At 35.9% G+C, this 20,759-nt stretch overlaps 1 long non-coding RNA gene across 1 annotated transcript; it reads left to right on the top strand.

The window, feature by feature from the left end:
* The first annotated feature begins 17,784 nt into the window (after window positions 1-17,784).
* On the top strand, window positions 17,785-18,550 carry LOC133518320 (uncharacterized). Its single transcript, XR_009799460.1, has 2 exons — window positions 17,785-17,869; window positions 18,268-18,550. It is a non-coding gene; the product is annotated as an uncharacterized LOC133518320 (long non-coding RNA).
* The last annotated feature ends 2,209 nt before the right edge of the window (window positions 18,551-20,759 follow it).

Raw genomic sequence — 20,759 nt, 5'->3', positions numbered from 1 at the left:
TCGCGAGGCGCTCGGTGCTCGCCGACATTCAAATGAAGAAATGAGTCTTTGACGTCATCGCATTCATCGCTCACACTATCAACTGCCCAACTACAAACCTTATTGCAAGGACAAAAGGTCCACCGAGAAATGCGTTGTGTTTGTACCTCGCCTTCGCCTCACTGTGACATCCCCTCAAAAATCCTTTCAAAATGAAACAATGAATTAGATTTACCGAAAGAGGGAGTGAGACAGACACGCGCCGTGCTTCAATAACACCTCATCGAAAATACGTTAAAAATGAAACACGAAAGAAAACAAGCGTAAGCGTCCGCAAGCTTACATACATATTACGCCATTTTGATCCTAGCATTGCTAAGTTACTTGTCAAAAGCGAAAAATCTAAGTCATCAAAGAACCTACCGAAGAAAGTTTTTTTTCTCTGTCGCACTTGTAATTTCATACGTAAGTGCGACAGCAAAGCAAAACTTCGTGGTTCGCGGTAGGCCTCCATATTTGTTAGCTATTATTGTACTAACGCGCATACCAGTATAACCTGACCTCAAGGTTCATATTGCTGGTGTCATGTATAATCTGAATCAATTAGACTGGACAGTGAAATGGTTACTTGATAAGCGATTAAAATTCCAACCAAGTCTCACTGGGCATTTACGAAGCTAGCTTAAAACAGTTATCGTTTAAGAGACCAAAATATTATTTAAATTATTGAAATATATATAGTGGCGTACACAAAATATGATATTTTACATTAGTTTATTAATAAAAAAGTAAATATAATTTGTATAGGTGAAATAAACATGTACATTTTAACGATTTGAATTTGTAATACTTTTTGTTAACGTGCTTCGTATAGTATTTCGATCATTTATGATTTTGACATATTTATAGTACGAGAAACTCGAAAAAGTTGTTCGTAATCTTTAGTTGTGTTTTATAAATAGTGATCAGTGACCATTCTTATAATTATTCCAAAATAACAATATAGTAACATTGTTTTCGCGATAAAATATACCTGTGGGTCTTTCTTTGTGTCTTTTGCATACAAAAATCAAGTGTATATTACACGCCGGTGGCATTACCGCGCGAACGTTATTGAGGCTTTCGTTTGTTATCATATTACAATGCTATTATTACTGATAAATTATGAGGTGGTAAGTTAGTAATTTCTATATAATAATAATGGTACAAAAAATATTGGATTTGTTCTCCTTAGTTTGTTAATTGTTTGTTTGGTAGTTTATGGTTAGTATTTATTTCAATATATGAATGTTAAACTTAAAATTATATCAAGTAGCAAGGATTGATACTGAACAATCTAACAATAAAAATAATAAACTGCTAAATTAGAACAAGTTTCATAAAAGCATCAAATTAAGTTGCAATAGGATGTATGTACTTTAACTCCTTAGTTTGATTCTTAAATGTATGTCTTCTGTTGTTAAAGTTCTGTTTTAAACCTCCAGAATTGCACTCCAAGTAAATATTTAAAAGGAAGTTTAGCAATGCCTAAATATGTATTTACATTAAATATGGTTTGCTGCCGTTGGAGTTGATGGAATAGTCGATGCTGCAAAAGTGCTAGTACCTCTCCTCATTTGAAGTAAGACATTGTAACACCTCATTTTAGAGAATGAGGTACTCATACAAACTCATTTTAAATTGATGTCCTACCCATCACTAGTGATGTCGTATGCCCATCTTGTGATAGGTCTGCCGTGTTTCCTGGTTCCTGCTAGTCCTAACCATGAGGTTAATCGTAATGTCTAGCAGATAACGGTACATATAGCTGACTATAAAAATATATTATAATTTAACACTGTAAAATCCGTCAAGTCAACCGAAGATGTTAAAAATTTAGCTACATCAAAAATAGGTAATCCCATACTAATTTAAAGTGATTCTTTTTAAGGTATACTTAAATAACTTCCATTTCGCCAAATGTCGCTTACTTTTAATACACAACGTCGTCGCCATGTTGAGGATTGACCCCAGCGGGATTAGCGCAGAGCGCGGCCGGTGAAAAATTGAACCGTTCATTGTTTTTAATGTCGCTACGTGACGCCATCATTGTCCCGGTCCGGATAATTGTGTCAACTGACAGGAAACGTCCGGAAAACAGTACTATTTTATTCAGATTTATGTTTTAATATGTAGATATCTCTCGTGGATACCACTTAAATATACATATTAAAACATTATAAAAATTAATGATGAATGAAAAACTATATAATCATAAGTTTGTCTTCGGTTACCGCGATAGTTATTCACGAAATAAAATTATCAAACGGATTATATCGCGGATAAGGAGTTTGAAATACATCCCGATGTTTCGAACCCGTTACAGCGTTCGTTAAGGATATAAAAAAATTAATCACAAAAGAAAACAGAAACAAAACATTCGCATAGCATTATGGACGCGACTATACCACAGTGTCAATGTTTTAGATTTTTTAAATGAGTGTATTGAAATTAAACCGTTCTATATTTTTAATGTTTCTACGTGTCGCCATCAATAACATGATACGACCGGCGAACAACACTATTTTATCCGGATTGAAAGTTTTTTTATCCGGCTGTACTAAATTTGAAAGTAAAAATGAAAGAAGGTTAACAAATAGAGTGTATAAGGGAGAAGTAGAAGAGGGAGCTGGAAGGGGTAGACCTCGGCGGACTTTCTCTGATCAAATCGGGAAAATCCTGAAGAAAGGCCAGGTCAAGAGCACCCTAAACCGACGAGCGTGTATGAGGAATGTCATGAAAGTGAAGGAAGCGAAAGAGGTATGTCAGGATCGTAGCAAGTGGAAATCCGTGGTCTCTGCCTACCCCTTCCGGAAATAGGCGTGATTATATGTATGTATGTATGTATACTAAATTTGAAGCGTTGAATTTTTGAATGCGCTAGGTGACGGGGCTACCATTGTGCTAGCCCTAATTATTATGTCAACTGATAGGAAACCTTATCCGGATAATAACACTACTTTATCCGGATTGAAACCTAACCTCTTTTTACTGCATTTATTTCAATTTGTGTGTATAGATTATTACATGGCAACTGCATAAAGTACCCCTTGATGTGGGAAGCGGCAAATTACTTTTTTTTTGTAGGTACCTACGTAACTCTCCGGCTTCTTAATTGAAAAAACACTATTTAATTTCAATTTTAAATATAATTGTTTTCAATTCAACGAAACAACTAATTTGTGCAATAAAGTTTAACTACTAAAATATGAAATATTTTAAAATATCATAAAACCTTCAACATTATACACCCAATCCTAATAACAAAGTCCAAAGCCGGCTAACTAAAACACCGTATCATTATACAGAACGAGCGAACAATCCTCGTCCATAACCCTTCGCTGCTCGTTTGCACACAAACGACGCTCAACCGGCTCGTGGCAATTATCCGGCGCGGCGGGGAGTGGTAACCTGTGCGGGTGTGGCGGCTTTCCTGTTATAGACACGGTGGCGCGTAGTGACAGATTCGTGTATGCAATATTATTGTATCCTGTATACTGTCCTGTAAACAGTAGTAGGTAACTGTATAGTGATAAAAACGTTAATTTTTTTTTATCATGTTTTTTTTGTGTAATTCGACATTTACACACTGTATACATCTCTAATAAAGTATCTAATATTTGATTGATTCCATATTTGTAATTACAAAATACAATTGTATTTTATTATTTTTATTGATTGTAATTTAAAGGGTCATATGTACTGTAAAACGTTGTACGATACATGTGCGAATAGGTAATTCGCAACTCGTGTCGATTTGAAACACTCCCTTCGGTCGTGTTTTAATTTATCGCCACTCGTTTCGAATTTCCTATTTTTGCACTTGTATTGTAATGTACTATTAAAGTTACAACGCCATTCGCGTGCAATACAACAACATTCCCAAAATGTTGTTGAGGCTGCCGAGACATTGCAGTGCATCCCGTATGTTTGCAGAGGCGCGTACAGATGACTTTTTCGCAATCAGGCGAAAAAGAGTTGGATCTCCGCTGAAACGTATGCTGCTGTCCCAGCAACGATCTTCTGAGAGAGTTGGCGGAGCGCCTCGACTCTCCTCTCACTCGCTACTGGGTTGAAGTGGTGATTGGCAGGCCAAGTAGAGCAGATTGTTTGCCTTGCTTGCCCCAGATTAATTAGTCCATGCCCCTGTCAATTTACAACATAGTACTATATCGTGTTATATATTAAGTTTTAATTGTTTTTCTATTATTATATTTTCTATTTTTTGTATTGTTCAACTAAGATAGTTATTAAGATCCTCTCTGTAACTAACAAGCTATGGATAGATAGATAGAATACTCTTTATTGGCACACCTCAGTAAAAGATACAGCTTACAGAAAAACAATTGATTAGTGATAGAGACAGACAACAGGCGGTCTTATCGCTAAAGTGCGATCTCTTCCAGACAACCTTTGGGTCAACACCTTTGGGTTTGGGGGATCAACTTGGTCTGAAATCAATTTTATTATTATTATTATTAAATAACTTTTTTTTAATGATACAGGAGGCAAACGAGCAGACGGATCACATGATGGTACACGATTATCGCCGCCCATGGACACATGCAACACCAGAGGGGTTGTAAGTGCGTTGCCGGCCTTTAAGAAAGGAGTACGCTCTTTTCTTTCTACGGGTATAAAAAAACGTACCAAATAATTTTATTTACATTTATAGAAAAAATATATCCTTATTTATTTATCTCTGGCCAAAACTCAACACTACACCTCAGACACTGTGTCGACTGTGTAACCGGTGTAACTCCACAAAACCCGGTCCAGAGTTCTCACAGAGCCAAATTATACAGAGTTAATTAATACAAAACATTAAAAACTTATCTCTCGCCGTGAAATCGTTTAGTACTCGCCTACGCAGAGAATTGCCCCCTTTACATGTTTATTTTCCATTCCCAGTCAAAATTTTATTTAAATTATCGCACCTTTAAGCACGTAGCGCTGTAACGCTTTAAAGCGATTATGGGGATTTTAAATAGGTGAAAATTAAACAAAATTATTCTTAAAAATGATTCATTATTGTAAAATTTTGCATGAATAATTTACATTACTAAACATCACTTAAAGCAGGCAACCAGGGATCGGAAACCGGTATTTTTTTGTATGGGAACGAAAACGGTATTTTTTCGTTCTTTGTTAATTATTTCATTCCTAATCGGGCAATCTAATAATACGAAGTCGTTATCTAAAAACACAACTGAGTCCTACATTTTGAGTATAAAATAAACCGAAATATATGGTTATTTCGATGTTTTTGCAAAAAACCGGTTCCGATCCCTGCAGGCAACACTTATGGATTTACAGGTCACCTCGAGAATGCTAATATAGTCAGTTAAGGATTTAAAAAAAATGGAGAAAAAAAAAGTGAAATGTAGTACTCAATCTATTCCCTTCTTCAAATCAAACCTTAAGGAAAACTATATTTCCCTTCCTTAGTTTTTATTAATGACACTGTTGTTTCTTTATTTCAATATATACTTTTTAAGTATGCATGTCTATGTACATAGACATACATACATAAACAGTACGTTTATGATTATACTTATTTAAGTATGTTTATTTATATTAATGTTTTGTGTGTGTTGTTTGCTAGTATTCAATTGTAAAACTCTATTCACCCGCTTAGAGTTTTTCATGTAACATAATATAAATAAATAAGAACTAATTTTTACGAAGAATAATATTTGAAGTACACCATTATTTGGTCCCACATTTATTTTTAAAGTCTCTCAAAAGACGAAAATAAAACCTATCTCAAAAGTTACAGAGACACCACAAAGCGCTTACGAGAAATTAAAAAGAAAACTTTGCCCGGTTCAACCCTTGCGGTATTTACCGGGGCAAATTACAGTCGCGGGCAAACCCGGTATTTGCATTTAGATCGTCACATTAGCTGAGGGTTTTTTGACCGGGCGAAATTACAGGAAGATGTAATTATGGAACCTTTTTAACCTTTTTGATGTTTTTAGTGACCAATGGGTTAATTAGTTAGGGTTAAAGAGTTTGAGTGGTCTTGGAATTAAAAAGTTTGAATCTTAGTTTATGCTCTTTTTGACAATTTTTGAGCTACTATCGGTTAAATTATAAACAGTTTAAAGGTGAATCAACTTTTTTTGTGTTGTTATCCTGTTCCGTTGCCCAAGGGACGATACTGGCACGGCCAGATTCGAAGAATGATTAAGACACGTTTAAGATCGATAACTAAACGAAATGTCTAAATTGACGTTTATTTCGATTCCGCTGTGATCCCAATGAGATCTATCTACGATATTTCTAATGTGAATGCGACATTGGTTGCCCGAAACGAGCTGATTCTGTCAATTATACGACATACAAACGATATCTAAAGGAAAACTTATCTACACCAGAACTTATCATTATCGTATCTCATTCTTCGAATCGGGCCGACAGTTTGTTAGAAGAGATGTTGCATGACGATTTACTAACATGCTCAGCGGATGGCCTGTTATAGAAATGGCATAAAACTACCTCATAAATGCATGTTTGATACATTAAATTATAATACCATAAAATCAGGAGTTCAAGATTGGTTGTCCAAGGGACAATAAAACGGTAACCATATGGCATCGAGTGACATAAAAAAAGTTATTTACCCTAAAATACTACAGATTAATTAGAATTGGGTACTTGACACATGTTGAATATTATAACAAAATTTAGTTAAATGGATAGAAAATGAGCCATCCATTATAAAAAAGTGGAATTCAAAAAAATATATTAAGATTATAAAAAAATACAAGGCTCCAAACTCTAAAAATATATATTATTTTGTGTTTTAAAAATAGATTTAAAAAAATGGTACCATACGATTCCATACATTTTATTGAAAAATAAATTGTATGACAACTATACACATAACCGCAATATTTCAGAGTCAAAATGGCAATTTCCTTGATCTTCCATACATTTAGGACAGACTTATATGATGTGACGTCACATCACATTATCATTTTGTTAGAGGCGTTTCAATCGTCGAGTGCGGGGTGTCAGACTTTAACTCTCATTTCTGATCTTTGTGTTGCTTAAATGCCATGAGTCCTATATAGACATTTGATCCTCGGGAAAATCAAGATCGTTTCACATTATTTACAAAAAACTGTCAAGTAGCCAATTATGACGTCTTAATTAATATGAAAGCGTATAAAGAATAAATAATCATCTGATAATGAAATGGTATTAATATATAGTATTAGGTGCATACTACTTCTAAGTATATATTTTTTTAATTATATGAAGATATAAAATAAAATAAAAATAATTTATTTCAGGTATACCAACCCATAAGACACATTACAAAAAATACTAAAAATAGATTAAATAACAAATTTAGCAGCTGCAAACATAATAAATGATTACAAAAATAAATTACATTAATTAATTATTAGCGGCACTAGGTAGAAATCATCACTTTGTTTGGCCAGTGATGATTTCTACCCAGTGTTTTGTCATGGGGTTGTTCAAGCACTCAGCGAACATGCTCAGGATGGTGTTGGAGCTGCCGCGTACTCTGTTCAGCAGTGACGCTACTCTCTTCCTTCTGACGGCGTGAAAGCCATCAGTGCGCGCCTCTGCGAAAGCGCTTAGGGCAAGACTAGAACTTGCAACTCAACACCGGTCCAATCGCTCTTAACAGTCTTACCCAACCGACTATAGTTCGTGTCATCCACGGTGATGCGCAGATCTGTCAAATCTAACCTTAAATAACATTACAATAAGGGTCAAGACACGCGCCGTCGTGAATGGCACGAAGCTTAAGGAAATACGGAGTGGCGCATAGCGACATCTGCCGTAAGAAGTTGTAAGTACATTAAATACTTCTAAAACTTCTAAGTACAGTACCCCTAGTGTAAATAAATTCGATTTCGAAACGTGACGTACGCGTTTGCGTTTAGCCTCATTTTGTATTGGATTTAGAAAGAGCGCGCCAAGCGGGACGTTTTGGAAACTCAAAATCCTATACACAATTAGACTTAACGCAAACGCGTTCGTCACGTTATGATGTCCATTAAATTTACACTAGGGGTACAGAACTTGCTTCTTTCTGTACCATCATCCTCTTTTAATTTTATAATAATTCTTTCACTTTTCAATCTATCCGACTATGGAATTCTCTGCCTATAGACTTAAGGCGCGCTCAATGTCCTAATTATTTCAAGAGACTCATTCATTAAACTTTATTTTTTATCTGCTCCGTAATACTTTTATCTGCTTTCTTTTGCATACTTATAGCTGGCATTTACTTATATGTATATATATATTATATGTATTTTAATATATGTACGTATTATTTATGTATAGTGTTTATGTATAGTATATGATATATTGTTTTGTTTTGCGTTTATTCCGTGAAAGACTTCTTTTATTGCATCTGGAACACCTACTGACATGACATAAATTTATGACATAAATCCGCTACCTAAAGGTTGTCTGGAAGAGATCGCTTTTTAGCGATGAGACCTGTTGTTTACCTCTTCCTATGTGTTGTATTATTTGTATTGTTTCTGTATTGAGGTGTGCAATAAAGAGTATTTGTATTGTATTTTATTGTAAATGAGTACTGCGAAAGATTCATATGAAACACTGAATCGATAATAAGGACTGTAATGTAAAAGCAAAAAGCTCGTAACTGTAAACCTCAGAAGCAACTTGGCGGATGTCGAACTTTTTTACAAGCACTTATGACCTTTTAGGCCTGAGCGCATTCTTGAGTCGTCTATTTATTGTGCACGTGAAAATAATAATATCTACATTATGTCATTAAAGGCGCCAGCAGCCATTGGCTCTATGAGCAATTTAAGTACTTAATTTTTTTTTATCAAGCAGAAACGTCTGCGAGCGATACTACAAATTTTTATATGCAATGAAGGAAAAATGGAAAATTCACACCTCCGGCTATACTCGAACTTGCGACCATTGGAACGCCGGTCCAACTGAGCTACGGAGGCTTACCGAATATTGCCGGAGGTGTACGTTTTAAAATATTTCCTTTAATGTTAAAATTATAAGTAATATTTCATAAATAAAAAACAATATGCAAGTCAGTCTGTTTCTCTCTGATGCTTACAAATTCACGTCTATCCTGAAATAAAAAATAAACACCAATTCCATATGAACATAACTAGTGTCAAGGAACTATTATACAAGGTGCCCGTGAGCATTGCGAGATATTTTAACATTTTTAACTAAGCATTCCTGGTAATATTTAGAAACTAAAATGTCATATAAAATTTTCTATATTAGGCCTAGTTTCAGAGATAATTAAATGTTTTTCGAAATCATTCTTTCGCCATAAGTCGGTACAAAACACATTTGTGACTGCGGTATTGCCACTTTGAGGTCTAGTCTGGACATACGTATTGATTGACATCGAAAAATTTAAAAAACGTAATCGAGAGGCTACCCCAAAATAAAATAAAAAAACTCTTTAGTTAATTTTAGGTTATGTGTTTATCAATAAAAATAACGTTTTATGTACAGGAGTGTTCAAAAAAGGGAAAAAAAAAACTTTTTTTTTTTGTTGAATTTAACAAAAAGTCTTATACTTAACATTTTTTGCTTCTGTTGCCATCAGGAATGCACCGTTAAAATCTCTCGCAATGCTCACGGGCACATTATATCTTAACATACATATGCTGGAACATACGAATGTACAATGGAAACCCACAGCATGATCTCGCGAAAAAATCCTAAAGCGCCATTATCAAATCTTATACCATATTTCATAAAATTATATCATCAAGTATCGATAACACGTGTAGGTTGTAGGTTTATTCATAAATTCGCGACGAGGCGACCGTCTGTCTGTGCGCACATGTCTTAATGACCGCGTATGTGACCACGTGTGTCGTTCATGTGGCTTTGGAATGGGAAGAAAGGATCGAATATAAGAATTATATTGTTGGATAAGCACAACTTTGGGAATAAAACAATTATTTATTTTATCAAATATTATTTTACTACTAACTAAGGTACCAGCGGCAAAGAATTCAAAATATCTTAACTTTTATAAGTGTGAATGGGTTCAAATTTTGCGTCCATGTTCGCTAATACCATAGACAAAACTGCATGTTCATATTAAACGAAAGAAACAATAATAATAAAAATAACGACAGGCCATTTTTGGAAAAGTTACCTGAAAAATTGTTTGACATGCGCCAAAATAATGTAATTAGAACATTGATTTTGGGTAGATAACAAAAGTATTATCATTAATTTTTATCGAGAAAATGCAGACTAGGTACTTGGTTTAAAAAAAATACCTTGATGACTCTGGATCGGTTCATGACTCTGTTGTAAGAAAATAAAAATCTTGGGTTGTCACACAATGCAACATACCAAATTTAAAAATTGACAAAATAATACTGACTATGATCAATGATAAACTTTATTTTGGTTAGGTACCTTATTTTAATGTAAGACACATAAACCTCCAAAAAAAAATTGTAAGACCTCCTTCTCGGCTCGGAGCACCGACTGTACCACCTTTGGTTACTGATCGAGCGTGCAATCGGTGCTCCCAGAAAAAGATCCTCAAAATTTTTATCGAAACATGTCAAGCGCTTATTTGACTTAGTTAAAATAAAATAATTATTATATGTTCGAGTCTCACGTGAATTTTAATGTTTTGAATAAAATAAAATAAAATAGCCTTTATTTGCGACCCCTTCTTTCTGTGTTGCATGCTAAACACTTACAAGGAATAACATATAAACTGTATTCAATTATAAAAACAGTTAATAAAATATTATTGTACATGAAATTTTTTTTATTTTTTTTATTTCGGGATCCCCTTGTGGGTATAGGCCTCCTCCAGTTTTTGCCATGCCTCTCGATCTTGGGCTAGATAATGCCGGCAGTTTTCTTTATGTCATCAGCCCAACGCTTGAGTGGGCGTCCTGAATGTCTGTCACCACTCCCTGGTCCTCTCCATTCCGTCACTCTTTTCGCCCTTTAATGTTTTAAATTTTTTTAATGTTTTAACAATAGATAAAATAAATGATTTTGTTATCGAGTCCTTTCTGAACAAGTCCAAACTCTATATGAGTGTTTAATTTCAGTAAAGTAATGAATGAACTGGATGAAGCCATGTTGATCCGCACAAACATCACGTGTTGTACTAAAATAAAACATGAGATTATCTTTTTTGTGGCATTAAAAAACTCACTGACACATTAGCTATATCATATTGCGTTTACTTACGATATCTAGTAGGTACTTCTTGAATTTATTAAACTTTAAAATAAAGGGTCAAAAACGTTTAATTTATCATCATCATCATCATCATTTTAGCCTCCAGTCGCCCACTGCTGAGCATTGGCCTCTCTTCGTGTAAGCCACTTATACCGGTCCTGGGTTAGTCTCATCCAGAAGTGTCCCGCGATTTTCCGAATGTCGTCCACCCAACGAATCAACGGACGCCAGGCTCTTTTTTCATCCGAAAGCGGCCACCAATCTGACAACATTTTCGTTTTGATTGGTTTATTTTTTATTTTTTTACAAGTCAAAACCTGTTAAGATCATTGAAGCAAGTCGTTGCAAAAATTGTGCAGAAATTGAATTCTGACAATGACTATTTTAAATGCGATCTTTAAAAAATTAAGTTCAAATACATAGATATTAGCTAAGAAATCGAGACACATTTTAGAGTATAGCCGAACTAGGGTTGCTTCAACCCTTAAAGTTAGCTGAAATATTTTTTAGCCGATGGTATGGTGTTTCGGAAATCTACTCACACGTACACTAATTCCACTCACGTCATTTGTTCTTTATAGAGACATTTGATTGTTGTAGATTAACTATTTTAACTGTATAAGTTTTATGGGCGTATCTAACAGAACTATTATTAAAAAAACCGGCCAAGAGCATGTCGGGCCACGCTCAGTGTAGGGTTCCGTAGTTACTCTTCCGTCACAATAAGCTAAACTGGAGCTTAAAGTATAGTAAATTGTTAACCAAGGGATGAAACGGTACCTTTCACCCGAGTTAAACAAATAGGCAAATTTGCATAATCAGTACCTAATTAAAGTAAGTCTTTTTACTATGAAGGGAAAACTTTTTGCGATAATTCAAAAACAGCTAAACTGATCATGTCCGCTATAGTTTTCATTTAATGTCTTTCTTAAGCTCTACTTCCACGATTTTTTTCATATTTTTTGGACCTATGGTTCAAAAGTTAGAGGGGGGGACACATTTTTTTTTTCTTCCGGAGCGATTATCTCCGAATATATTCACTTTATCAAAAAATGTTTTTTGAAAACCCCTATCAGTTTTGAAAGACCTTTCCAACGATACCCCACACTCTAGGGTTGAAGTGAAAAAAAAATTTCACCCCCACTTTACGTGTAGGGGAGGTACCCTAAAAAAAATTAAATTTTTAGATTTTATTGTAAGACTTTGTCGGCTTTATTGATTTATATATCCATGCCAAATTTCAGCTTTCTAGCACTAACGACCACGGAGCAAAGCCTCGGACAGACAAACAGACAGACAGACAGACAGACAGACAGACGGACATGGCGAAACTATAAGGGTTCCGTTTTATGCCATTTGGCTACGGAACCCTAAAAAGGAGGTTTTGATACGAAAGTGATTTTCATTAATTTCATTATATTTTACTCAGAATGCTTATACTTTTAACCTAAATCGAAATCGTCACGTATAGATACATTCCCATTTTTTTTTCTATTTGTATGTGCGTGACGCACTGGAACATTTATTTTCATAAAAAAATGTTACTCTTTTTTATGCTTAGACCTAATTCTGCTTAAAACGAAAACACTAAATGTGATAACTATTAAATAAATAATATTTATACCCCTTACGCAATTATGGCAAAAAATGTCTTACATCATCTCGTAACAGAGCTGAGACTATTCAAACTGCTGGATCGATCTTGATGAATCATAGCTAAAAACTATCCGCGTTAAATAAACTGTATCGAAATCGGTCAATCCATTTGAGAGCTATAATACCACTCTTTTTGCGTCAGGGGTAGGGGTTTGCACGAGGGGTCCGAAATGGGAAGATCCGTGGATCCGGATCGAGATCCGGAAAATTACAATCCGGATTGTAAATCCTAGTAGGGGTTAAAAATGAACAATTTTGATATTTCGATCGCTACCCATCCGTATTCAGAGCACACTGTAACCACACTTTCACATGTCATTTAGCCAAGATCGTTAAAAAACAATCTAGAACGCTAGACCGGCGGGTCACCGACCGCGGCCACATGTCACTGCAGACTTCTTTAATGACAAACTATATTATTATTTGCATGTGCACAACAAATAGACGACTCGAGATTCCGTTCAGATCTAAAAGGTCGAAAGCGTTTGGGAAAAAGTCGGACAACCGCCGAACTGCTTCTGAGGCTAAGAATTACGAGTTTTTGCTTTTACCGGACTTAAATTACAGTCCCTCAGTAACGATTTAGTGTTTCATCTGAATCTTGCGTACATATGTATTCATTTAATCTAGGTACTTAGAAGTTGTATGTAATATTTTATACCAATTTGATTATAATATCTGTTTTTTATACCTCGGCCTTTATATTAATTTATAAGGCATGATACAGAATTCGAAGTGTTTATCTATTTTATATTAACCGATTTAGGTTAGCTGCGCGTCATCGTGGATGACAAAGATATAAACTTATACCTTTAAACGAGCATATTGTACATTTATATATTATATATACATAAACGGCTCTAACGATTTCGACGAAACTAGCTATATGGGGGTTTTCGAGAGCGAAAAATCGATATAGCTCTTACCTCTGGGATAACGCGCATTTTTGAGTTTTTATATGTTTTCCGAACAAAGATCGGTCTCCCAGATATTGTATATTTTACTATAGTATTGTGCTTTTGTTCATATTTTGTGTAATTGCCTGAATTGGAATTATTTTTGAGTACGACCGACTAATAAAATTCGTAGCATCGGATGCTTCTCGGTGAATTTACTTTCTATTTATTTATCCGGCAATGACGTGCTTTGACTTATTAGGCAAACTGATAACGTTATTCCTCATTGAAAAAATCACCTATGATGACATCGGTATCACAAATTATCGCAAATGCATCTAAATAGCTTGAAAATAAGACCCACTTGCATCGCAAACCATTAGCAAATCGAATTCACATCGACATCCTCACTTCTTTTGTTATCTGCATCCCATCTGCTCCATAACGCCTCAGCACAAAACGCCATAAGTGTCTTAAAAGCTTGTATGAACATGTAATGATTTGAAATTAGGTTACATACTGTGACAAATTAGGTTATATACGGCGTACAAATCAGCCCGTCGGAACCTCGTCGGATGTGCGGGCGCTGGCCAGTTATTCTCATCGCTTCAGGCAAAGTAGTGTATATTTATGCCTTTTTTTCATCATCATCATCATTTAAAAGTATGATTCTGGTCGGTGGAGTAGACGCCAGTTTTCGCGGTCCTCGGCCAAGTTCTTTAGGTCCCTGTAAGACACGACATTTGCTTTTCGTTTTAGTTGTTGCGTGTGACTTGCTCGTGGTTTTCCCCTTCCTCTTCTACCTTCGATCTTGCCTTCCAAAATAGTTTTAAAAAAAGTGTCGTGTCTTATCAAGTGACCTATCATTTTGCCTCGTCTATTCTCTATGGTCCTCAGTATTATGGTCGTTTTCTTCATGCAGGTTTATTTTTTGGGTTTCCTAATTCAGACTCTATCTTCTGTTCCATAGCAAAACATTGACATATGAAACGCCGAAAGCTATGAGACAGCATAATTTTTGCGATTTTGGGGTTGGCTTAATTGCAAAAGTTGTTGTTCAGTATGACCTACATACGAGTATTCACTCCTCAGACAGGCAACAAAAATACCATGTATTTACTAAGGAGGACCCAATTGCTTTCAAACTCGATGCTTGACCTAAGAAACTTTATCATTAAAAAAGTGCTCTCTAAGCGAATGGAACAAGGCGCTGAAAAACGAGCGGAAGCGAATCGTTTGCGCATGTGTCGTGTAAACATGATTTCATTCATTAAACTTTAATTGGCCCTTAATGGACTTGTTACGAAACGGGTTGGTGTAACAGAAGAATGACTACATTTTTTTTCTATTCGTCGACTGTACTGGTTGAAATACCAAACTATAATTGCGTACTTTCATGTACGGGCTCCCAGTTCAACTATAAAATTAATTTCAATACGCTGTAGTCAACTATAAAGAAAATCGACCAATTACGGGCCGCCGCGCTCCCATAGAAAATACTACTCGGCAAGCTTCGTTGCCTAAACACGGTACTCGACTATATCAAGATTGTATAAAATACAATTTTATGTCATAGCCAGCAAACTAGCAGACGAGCCGCCTATTGGGAAGCAATCATCGTCGTCCATGGACATAAGCAACAACACAGGCGCCACTTCAGCGTTGCCGACCATTGGCTCGCGTCTCGACATAAGTAAATACATTTGAATTTTATACCTATATTATTCTACTAATCTGCCAAGCGCGTAACCTATTTATCTTTTGCCTCGAAATTCTACTCTGCGTATAAAATTATTCAGCCACGTGTTTATTCTTAATTAGGTGGCTAACATTGTATTGCATTAGGCACACATAAATTTTATATGGCATTTTTTACCACCACCTTATGACATAATCTTTTTTTTGTTTTATGTAGTATTTTCAGTACTTACGAACTTGGTCTGTTGGTTGGGTCATCTTGGAATGGTGAAGATCGGGACGTGATAAGACCGTACCTGAGTCACCTAGCAGGAGGACGTCCTATCGGACGCACCAGGTATCGCTGGAACGACATGGTGGAGGCGGATCTGCGCGACCTTCGAGTCAACAATAGGCGAGAAAGTCGCAAAGGACCAAAAAAAGTGGCGCTGTCTTGTGTCGGAGGCCAAGTCTTATTTTGGGTCGCTTAGCCAGCGGAGTAAGTAATTTAAGGACTAAATTAGGCTTGAATTATGTATTATTGTACCTACATATTCATTTTGAACATATTTTAAAGGGCTAAGCGTAAGCTTCATTCTAGATCTTTATTTCGATTCCGCTGTGATCCCACTGAGATCTATCTACGATATTTCTAACGTCAAAGTGACATTGGTTGCCCGAATCGAGCTGCTTCTGACAATTATACGACGTACAAACGATATGTAAATGTAAACCAGAACTGATCGTTATCGTATCTCATTCTTCGAATCGGGCCGATAGATTGTTTTCCTTGCCTCTACCCTCCATACCTAAGGTACACGTGTTATACTTCAACCTTATGATTTACGAACCCCACACGAAACAAAACGCTAAGCGTCGCATAAAATCAACTTGCAGCGACAAAACGCGGCGGTGCGTTCAGAAACCACAATAAAGTAAGTTTACAGCCGCAGCACACCTCTTTACGGCTATAATCCATTCTGAACGCTCTCCGAGCTCTTATAATGGTCCTTAAATGCGGTAAATGAAGTGTTTAAACTCCGAGAAAGTTTGAATTGTTTTTTTTTTCTGAGCGTTATGGTAGCAGTTACAGTCGCATTTGAAAACGTTATGTCTTTAAGACTGGCGATTTAGAAAAGAAGTTATAATTATACCTATTGCTTATTATCCTTGTTGTTTTTCTTGGCATAATAGGCTAGTTGACTAAATTCTACTAATAGAATTTAGAGGTTAAATACTAGTTAATTCCCAATTTCTATCAGTCGTATTTCAAAAATAGCATTTGCCGTTTTCCATTGATTTTCGAGTGACGAAATCGAGCGCTCGAAACTTAAAAATCGGTTTCCTGGTTTGTTCTTAGGATTAAATGTCTATATGGGATCCATTGCGCATTATTTATTTATTATTTATTAAATAATGGTCAGAGTCTGTCAATCGCACTTTACTGACGAAACGCTCCCAACAAAATGGTAATACATATATAGTGACGTCACTATTGTATACAAGCCGTTTCGATGTATAAACAACAAGGAAATTGCGATTTTCTAGGTGAAATACAATTACAATATATTTTTTAAATAAATTTGAAGGACGCGAATGGTGTGTACCATTATTTTTCCTTGTTGGATATTTAAAGAATAACTTAAATCATGAAACTTTGAGGTTTTGTATTTTTTTAATCATAGCCATATATTTTTTAACTTTCCAATTTATTGTGATAAATTGCAAATTTTCTGTCTATTTAACTAGATTTAGTTATAAAATTCAACATGTGTCAACAACCCTACTGTAACTATAACATTACAATACAATACAATAAAAATCCTCTTTATTGCACAACCTCAGAATCAAAACAACAAATCATTGTGCAAAATACTGGTTCTCTGTACTGGTTGTATACGAAATAATAGTTCGTCTTCAATCCTAACAGATGAAAAAAAGTTTGTTAGGGTCGGTAAAGGTGACAGTCCATTTCCAACTGCAGCTGCACTACCGTTGCGACATTACTGGTGCGACATTACTGCAGCGGCCGACTGCTGCTGCTTGCGGCGTGCAGTCGCGGCAGCGTTCGTCAGTTGACTGTCAATGTCAATGAGTTATGAATAATGTCACTGTCAGACGTATAAATAAAATTACTGATTTACTTATTTGTATATTTTACGAGAAGAAGTAAGTGACGATAATGCTACATTGTATACGAAAATGAAGAACAGATTTGCCTTTCTACAAGAATCACAGTCAGTCCAAGGCACTTACGCAATATTATTAAAAACCAGATATTGAATTGTGATCGTTTGCATGCCGATTAAATAAATAGCAATTTAACTTCAAATCGAAGAAATACAACCAAATTACTCGAATGAAATTAATGCAGAGGAGCAAATATTTCTTAACTTAAGGTAAGTTAACATTTTGAAATTATCTTCCCCATCCTCTTGACTAAATGCGTGACCACCGCGCACACAGCAACCCGACGAGAGCGGGACTCATGTTGCTCGTGATGGATACGGTGTACGCTGGTTTGCAAAGAGATTCGTGGGTTTCGGAGATGGCAATGCGACACGTAAGAATAAATTCTCCAATGTAGACGTTCAGTGTTAGTAAAATATTACACATTTATCTTTCCGAGTTTTCATATTAAGCCAATTTTACTTTCTTTAGGTACCTAACAGTGAAAAATAAATGAATAAATTGCTTTGTAAGAGCTATAATTGCGCAATTTACACTTAATATTGTCCAGTGTCCTATTTCAAACTGAAGCACAAATTTAAATCTTATAATGGCTCTTGTGTTGCAGGTGTCCATAGGCGACGGCACTCGTGGTCGGGGCAGATACAGTGTATGACTAGACCTTATAAAACTTGACGGGCGAGACAAGAAATCCTTTATGAAGAAAGCTATTTACGTCAGCCAAGAAGGGGCTGATAGAAAGAATTTTGAATAAATTAATCGGAATAATACATATTTTCCTCGTGTTGAAGTGATGAAAAAATTTCGTGTTGCACTCTGTAGCAAAGTTTATTTAACTCTCATTCCTTGAATCCCCGCAACTGTCAATAAAATTTTACTTTTAAAACCGTTGTCACTTCTCTCGTGATTCAATTTTGTAATCTTTCTTATGATTGAGTATCCATATGCTACCATGTGTTAAACAACAACTTTGCCATTTATAATACATGGTAATACAACTCACTGATTCCTCCTTTAGCTCAGGAATGGCTTTGCTATGACAAAGTGAGAAAGTGTCACCATAAACGAGTTAAACGATATTATACACCGTGGGCTGGTAAAACTTGATAATTTTTAAATTTGTATTACCAATCGCATTTAGAGACCAAAATATCATACAAAGTTTTCTGAAATCGGTCTTCTTTTAGAGAAAACGCCTTTTTGGCTGGGGCGCTGTCTCTATGTGACTTGGTTTAGTTAGACATACCTTCTGACAAACATTACTGAACTAAAAAGAACACTCGCAATTTTGATCTATAGATGAATTAAGAAAACTTTACTTCTTCGTTGTGGTGTTTTTTTTTTCGCCAAGATGTAAAAAGAAATAACGTGTTGTGTGCAGAAAATTTCTTTTTTATCGGCTAAAAGAAAAAAGAACATTTTTTTGCCGAATTTGACTAAACATTTTTTTGCTCCTCAGGAATGCGTGCTTAAAATCTGCCAGGTTTTACCAACCCACGATGTATATAATATGATATTACGACACTTTCACATTTTATCACGCCAAATTCACTGTGCCACGGTATGGTCAGCGAGCATTCAGTAATTAATCCTGTTAAATGCGAGAATCACTTAAACTTTTTTTCGGTCGGTGGCAAACAAGTATACGCGCCGCCTGGTGGCAAGCAGTCACCGTAGCCTAAGCACGCCTCCAACTCCAGAAGTGATACATGCGCGTTGCCGACCCTTTAAAAGCCTGTACACTTCTTTTTTGAAGAACCCATACTGTAGACCCTCGGCAGGGAGCTCAAACTACAGTCGGAGCGCCCGGGGGAGGAAATTCCTCAAAAGCCGCACAATGCGCGACCATTGTGGCCAGTAAAAAAATTGATCTACTATTATGGTTTCGTAGTATCCTAACACAAATAGAGAAGATAAGTAAGCTATTTCATTCGAAACATTTTCTACTTTAATTCCGAAATCTATGGATAAGTCAGAGAGAAAGACGAGAGAGAGGAAATTGCATACGACCACCCCGTTCAGTCTTAGAATCATTAAAGAAATATTATATTGTCACATTTGTATGCTGTGTGTACATGATTGTATGATGAATAACAGTTATTATACCTACATCGATCTTTTTCTAACATATAAGTGCGTCCTGTAATTTAGTAGTACATAGTAGTAGTAAAACTCTTAATTGTACAAAAATGAAAACAAAACAGGAAAAAAACACTCATCATTAGTACAAATGCGAACTAGTTTTCCAGTTTTTTCACTATCAGTCACGTAAATAATTTATATATACATACATACATAGCTCCTATCTACTTATTGCCTACCATGAAAATCTTAATTTGAAAATCGTATATTTGCCTCTCTATCGCTCTTGCCCTTTCGAGCTTACAGCTGACCTCGGAAAAGTACGAAAAAACGAAAGCACAGTTTATTTAATGAATTGATCAGGAAACATTAAAAAAAACAATAAGAGCCACGCCAGGATACAGAGGGCCTACCGCGAAACACAGAAACTATCGGGGTTGTTTATCCGCGGGTGTAATAAACTCCTTAGAATGTAGTGGTTATATCCTCTTAGCTTAGAGCTACTAATATCTGTGACCAAAGACATTTCTGTACAGGTGAAAGATTTGACGTGCGGCACGCAGCTGCAGTTGCGCTCCAAACACTAAAAATCGCCATGCTACGTGCAGTCGGTCTTGTCATCATTTTACTATGGAATTTGACAATAACACTGACGCATTCAGGCCGCTGCAGTAATGTCGGAGCAGTAGTGCAGCTGCGGTCGGAAATACGTTAAAATTACCATATTACGTGCAGTCGGTACCGTCATTGATTTTACTATGGAAATTGACAATAACACCGACGCGTTCAGGCCGCTGCAGTAATGTCGGAGCAGTAGTGCAGCTGCGGTCAGAAATGGACTGTCACCTTTACGCGCATGTAACTCCTCTGGAGTTGCAGGCGTACAAATGCTACGGAGACTGATCAAGCGAGCCGTATGCTTGTTTGCCACCGACGTAGTATATAAAAAAAATGAAAATACGAAAGAAAATCTCTAAAATTTCCTTCAGTAATTAAAACAAAATGTAGAATATTACC

The sequence above is a fragment of the Cydia pomonella genome, chromosome 5, assembly GCF_033807575.1.
Source record: "Cydia pomonella isolate Wapato2018A chromosome 5, ilCydPomo1, whole genome shotgun sequence".
Taxonomy (NCBI): Eukaryota; Metazoa; Arthropoda; class Insecta; order Lepidoptera; family Tortricidae; genus Cydia; species Cydia pomonella.
Note: the sequence above shows the minus strand (reverse complement) of the source record. Positions and strands in the feature narration are given on the sequence as shown.